Source organism: Orycteropus afer, unplaced genomic scaffold (assembly GCF_000298275.1).
Source record: "Orycteropus afer afer isolate SDZICR_OR568_19922 unplaced genomic scaffold, OryAfe1.0 scaffold00128, whole genome shotgun sequence".
In the NCBI taxonomy this organism is placed as follows: domain Eukaryota; kingdom Metazoa; phylum Chordata; class Mammalia; order Tubulidentata; family Orycteropodidae; genus Orycteropus; species Orycteropus afer.
The window spans coordinates 3,018,609-3,024,271 of record NW_006921715.1 but is presented as its reverse complement, the minus strand read 5'-3'; positions in this window follow the sequence as shown (position 1 = coordinate 3,024,271).

Here is a 5,663-nt window from a genome sequence, read left to right as displayed (position 1 = left end):
ATATTATTATTTTTTCTTTAAAAAGAATGAAGTTTTAATACGAATAAACCTTGAAAACATTATGCTGATTGAAATAAGTCAGAAAGAAAACGATAAATATAATATGACTCCATTTATATAGAATATCTGTTGTTGTTATGTGTCATCAAGTCATTTCTGACTCATAGAGACTCTATATACAACAGCACAAAACACTGGCTGGTTCTATGCCAGCCCCACAGTCCTTGCTATACCTGAGCCCATCATTGCAACCACTGTGTCAATCCATCTCTTTCAGGGCCTTCCTCTTTTACATTGACCCTTCATTTTACTGAGTATTGTATCCTTCTCCAGAGAATGGTCCATTCTGACAACACGACCAAAGTCAGTGAGACAAATCTGGCCATTCTCACTACCAAGGAGCATTCCAGCTGCACTTCGTCCAGGACAGATGTTAGTTCTTCTGGCAGTCCGAGGTACCTTCAGTATTGTTTGCCAACACCACAACTCAAAAACATCAACTCTTCTTCAGTCTTCCTTATTCATTGTCCAGTCTTCACAGGCATATGAGGTGACTGAAAATACCATGGTTTCAGTTAGGCACACCTTAATCTTCAAAGAGACATCTTTTGTCTTCAGCACTTGAAAGAGGTCTTTTGCAGCAGATTTCCCAAGTGCAATACATTGTCTGATTTCTTGACTGCTGCTTCCATTAGTAGGAGATCTGGCAGCATAGTGCCTAAGGCATTTGATTGCTAATCAGAAGCCTAGCAGTTCAAACCCACCAGCCATCCCTCGGAAGGAAGGTTAGGCAATCTACTTCCATAGTGATACCACCTTGGAAACCCAAGGACGTGTTGCTATGAGTCGACAGCCATGAGGTTTTTTTGGGGGAGGGGGTTTGCTTCCATTGGTGTTGATTGTAGAACTAAGAAATATGAAATCTTTGACAACTTCATACTGCAAACTGTAGTCTTTAATTTTCATCCGTAAGTGCTTCAAGTCATCCTCACTTTCAGCAAGCAAAGTCGTGTCATCTGCATATCACAGGTTGTTAATGAGACTTCCTCCAATGCTGATGCCACATTCTTCTTCATATAGTCAAGCTTCTCATATTATTTGCTCAGCATACAAATTGAATAAATATGGTGAAAGGTTAAAACCCTGACACACTCCCTTCCTGATTTTAAACCATGCAGTGTCCCCTTGTTCTGTTAAACCAACACACTCCTAGTCTATGTACAGGTTCCTCATGAGTACAATTAAGTGTTCTGGAATTCCCATTCTTCTCAATGTTATCCATAATTTGTTATGATCTACACAATCTAATGTTTTTGCATTTTCAATAAAATAGAAGTAAACATCTTTCTGGTATTCTTTGCTTTGAGCCAAGATCCATCTGACATCAGCAATGATATCCCTCATTCCATGCCCTTTTCTGAATCCAGCTTGCATTTCTGGAAGCTCACTGTCAATATACTGCTGCAACCGTTTTATAGTTATGTTCAGCAAGATTTTACTTATGAGTGATATCAATGATTTTTTTTTTTATAATTTCCACATTATTTGGGATCACATTTCTTTAGAATGGGCACAAATATGTATCTCTTGCAGTCAGTTGGCCAGGTAGCTGTCTTCCAAATTTCTTGGCATAGATGAGTGAGTGCCTCCAGGGCAGTGTCCATTTGTTGAAATGTCTCACTGGGTATTCTGTCAGTTCCTGGAATCTTTTTCTTTGTCAATTCCTTCAGTGCATCTTCGACTTCTTCTTTCAATACCATTGGTTCTTGATCATATGCTACCTCCTGAAATGGATGAACATCAACCAATTCTTTTTGGTACAGTGACTCTGTGTATTCCTTCCATCTTCATTTGATGGAATATCCAAGATAAATACATGGAGACAGAATGTACAGAAATAGTTATCATGGCCTTGGGAAGAGGGAAAACAACAGAAGGTTGTGTTAGGCATGATAACAAAGTTCTAGAAACAGTGGTGATGGTTGCACAGCATTGTGAATGTCGTTAGTATCACTGGATTTTATCTCCGAATGTGGTAAAAATAGTAAATTTTATGTTGTGTGTATTTTACCACATTTTTTTTAAATAAAGGGTTTTAAAAAGTCCCCATACCCCCCCCCAAAAAAAAAGGTAAGGGTAAAGAGCTTTTCACAGCACCTGGCACCTAAGAACTGTTTAACAAATGTTAGCCTCCCCAAACAAATTCTTTCAGTTCATAAGGAGACCAGTATATAGATGTTTACTGCATCATTATAGTGGCAGAGTAGTGGAGGCAACTGGGAGGGAAATCACTGCGAAAATAGACAGATGAGGTGGCCTTAGCCCACAGGGAAACACATGAACATGATGAAATGTACATGTGGAACGTGAAAAACAAATAAGTGGAAAAAGGAAAATACAGAATATGATGCAGAATGCAACAATATTTGTGTAAATTGAAACACATACAAAGAAAAAATTAATTCATTTTGTATGAACTCACTGGATTCATGTTAAACATGGACAAGGGAGATGGAGAATGTCGTCTGGTTATAAAAGAGAACGAATGAATGGAAGGAACAAAGGAAGGCAGACAGACAGACAATGGATGATAATGTGTCATGAACATATTATAGGATCGGATTAACTTCCAGCCTGAAGCATAATTGAACAACAAAATACTGTAAAATGCATTAAAAACATGGTAGTTCTTATTATTATAGTACTTAGTGAATCCAACTTTCCTATTTTTGGAATTAGAAAAATAAATTCCCTGTACTAGTTTCCTCAGGCTGTTGTAAAAATTACCACATACCAGGTGGCTTGGAAGAGAAAACGTGTTCTCTCACAGCTACGGAGGCCTGAAGTCTGAAGTCAAGGTATCAGCAGGACCGTGTTGCTTCTGACGCTCTGGGGAGCCTCTGCTTTTTGTCTCTTCCGGTTTCTGATGGCTGCAGGCATTCCTTGGCTTGTGGTCGCATCGCCCCAGTCTCTGCCTTTGTGCTCACACCGTGTCCTTCTTTTCTGTCTCAGAAGTCCCTGGCTGGTGCAAACGGTAACCGTGCTCAGCTGCCAGCTGAAAGGCTTGGGGTTGGAGTGCACCCAGAGGGCATCTCGGCAGAAAGGCCTGGTGAAAACGGCCCGGAAGTTCAGCCGCTGAGAATCCTATGGCGCCTGCTCTGCGGAGGACACTGTAGCTTTCAGACAATTCAATTCTCCTCCCGGAGCCCTCTCACCTAAGGAATGGCCGCCACAACAAGGTGAGCAGACCGGAATTGTCTCTGGGATCTGCTCTTTGGTGGTGAGACATTGCGTCTCTGACTCATGAGGCCCAACACTGGTTCCAGGTCATTAATTCCGGCTCTCCCCCACTCTTCCTACTAAGCTTCTGGTCATCCTGCTATATGGATTCAGGTACTTTGCTAGGAGCGGGGATAGGGAACACTGGGTCAGGACCCTGGTAGAATTGAAAGCCATGCCAAGAGTTACATACAGCATGTGGTGATAACAACAGGGACAGGGACAGGGTTGTGGTGACTGAAGGTGTAAGGTGGGGAGAGCAGTTTGTGCAAAATCTGAGGAGGTATGTTATGTTCAGGGAAATGTAAGTTCTGTCATCTGGCTGGAACCAAGAGTGGGAGAACTGCCTGAATCCATGGTGCGCCCTGTCTCCTCTCTTCGATGTCTGTGTACCACCAGCGGTGGTTGTGACTCCCCTGTGACAGCAGCTCCTACTGGAGGACCTGCACTCTGAGATCCCAGCTCCTTGGAGTTCTCACTGCTTGACTTCTAGCTTCTGCAAGAGGCCCCAACTTCTTTCTCCAAATTTCCAGCCAGCCCCAGTGGCTGCCTCCCCACCTGCCACTTGTCTTCTCTGCTCTTCCATCTCCTGTGGAACCAATTCCCCTTTATTTAATCTGCAGGGGCTGAAACCTATCGATTGTGTTCCAGATTGATGCACTGGGGATGATGGTACAGCAGAAACCAACACAAAGAGCTGTGTTTTCCGGAAGTGTACCCCCCAGTACTTAACACTTGCCAAGGGGCGTGCAAGTCCATAACAATGAAAAGCCTTCAATCTCGTGTTATAGTAACATGCAGATAGGTCCTGGCACGGAGAAGGGATCAGGAGATGAAGAAGGAAGAAGACAGGAAAGCGTTTCACAGGTGTAGAATGTGGCTGCGCTTCCAGATGAAACCATTGACTGTGTCAACGTTGTCCACCATGACAGTGCGCTCTTCATGTCTTACTGCATTACAGTGGAATGCAGTGTAGAATAAAGATCCGTGTTAGTCTCTAAAAAAGTCAGGGTTTGACACGTGTCTGCCTTCAACTACACTAAACCTTTCAACTGTTAAGCTTAACCCCGAACCTCTTAAGCTCTGGGAAAAAAGATACCTGCATATTAGGGATGCTATGAGATGAATGGGAGCTCTGGTGGCATGGTGCCTAAGGCACTTGACTGCTAACTAAAGGATGTTGGTTCAAACCCACCAGCCACTCCTCAGAAGGAAGATTGGGCAATCTACTTCCATAGAGATACCGCCTCAGAAACCCAAGGAGGGGTCACTATGAGTCAGATCCAACTCAATGGCAATTATTATTATTTTTTCTTAATGAGATGAATGTTAGTAAGACAGCACAATTAATTAGCATCCACAATAATAATCAACTCTAACCATTTACTATTTATTTCTCTTCATTTGCATAAAACCAAACTCACTGCCTTTGAGTCAATTTAGACTCAGACCAATGCTATAGGACAAAGGAGAACTGCTCCATAGGGCTTCTAAGGCTGCTCTTTATGGAAGCAGAACATCACATCTTTTTCCCTCAGAGTGACTGGTGGATTTGAACTAATGACCTTTTGGTTTGCAGCTGAACACTTTAAACACTGTGCCACCAAGGTGCGTCTGATGGTAAAAACGATTTTTACAAAAACACATGCATTGTTTTTTACAACTGAACTGCTCATCCATGGAAAAATGCATGGCATCTGGAAAAAATTCCTCAATCTCTCTGAGTCTTGGTTTCCTTATCTGCACAATGATTGTTGTTATAGTTGTTAGGTGCCATCGAGTGGTCTTTGACTCATAGTGACCCTAGGAGCAGCAGAACGAAACACCACCTGGTCCTGTGCCAGCTCTGCGATCCCTGCTGTACTTGAGCCCATCACCACAGCCATGGCCAATCCATCTCGTTGAGGGCCTTCCCCTCTTTCGTCAACCCCCCACCTTACCAAGCATGACATCCTTCTCCAGGGAATGGTCCCTTCTGATAACATGAGCAAAGTAGGTGACAAAGTCTGGCCATTTTTGCTTCCAAGGAGCATTCTGGTTCCAATTCATCCTGGACAGATTTGTTAGTATTTTAGCACTCCATGGTACTTTCAGTATTCTTTGTCAGCACTGCAACTCAAAAGCATCAATTCTTTGCCGGTCTTCCTTACTCATTGTCCAGCTCTCACATGCATACAAGGCAATTGAAAATACCATGGCTTGTGTCAGGTGCACCCTAGTCCTCAAGGAGACATCTTTGCTCTTCAGCACTTGCCCAGTGCTATACATCATCTGAAAGAGGAACAGTCAGCCACAGGGACCCAGGTGGGGGGGATACGAGAGGTCTCCAACAGCAGGACAAACTTGTCTGTCGGTTTGTCCTACTGTGGTGACATGTAGACGTG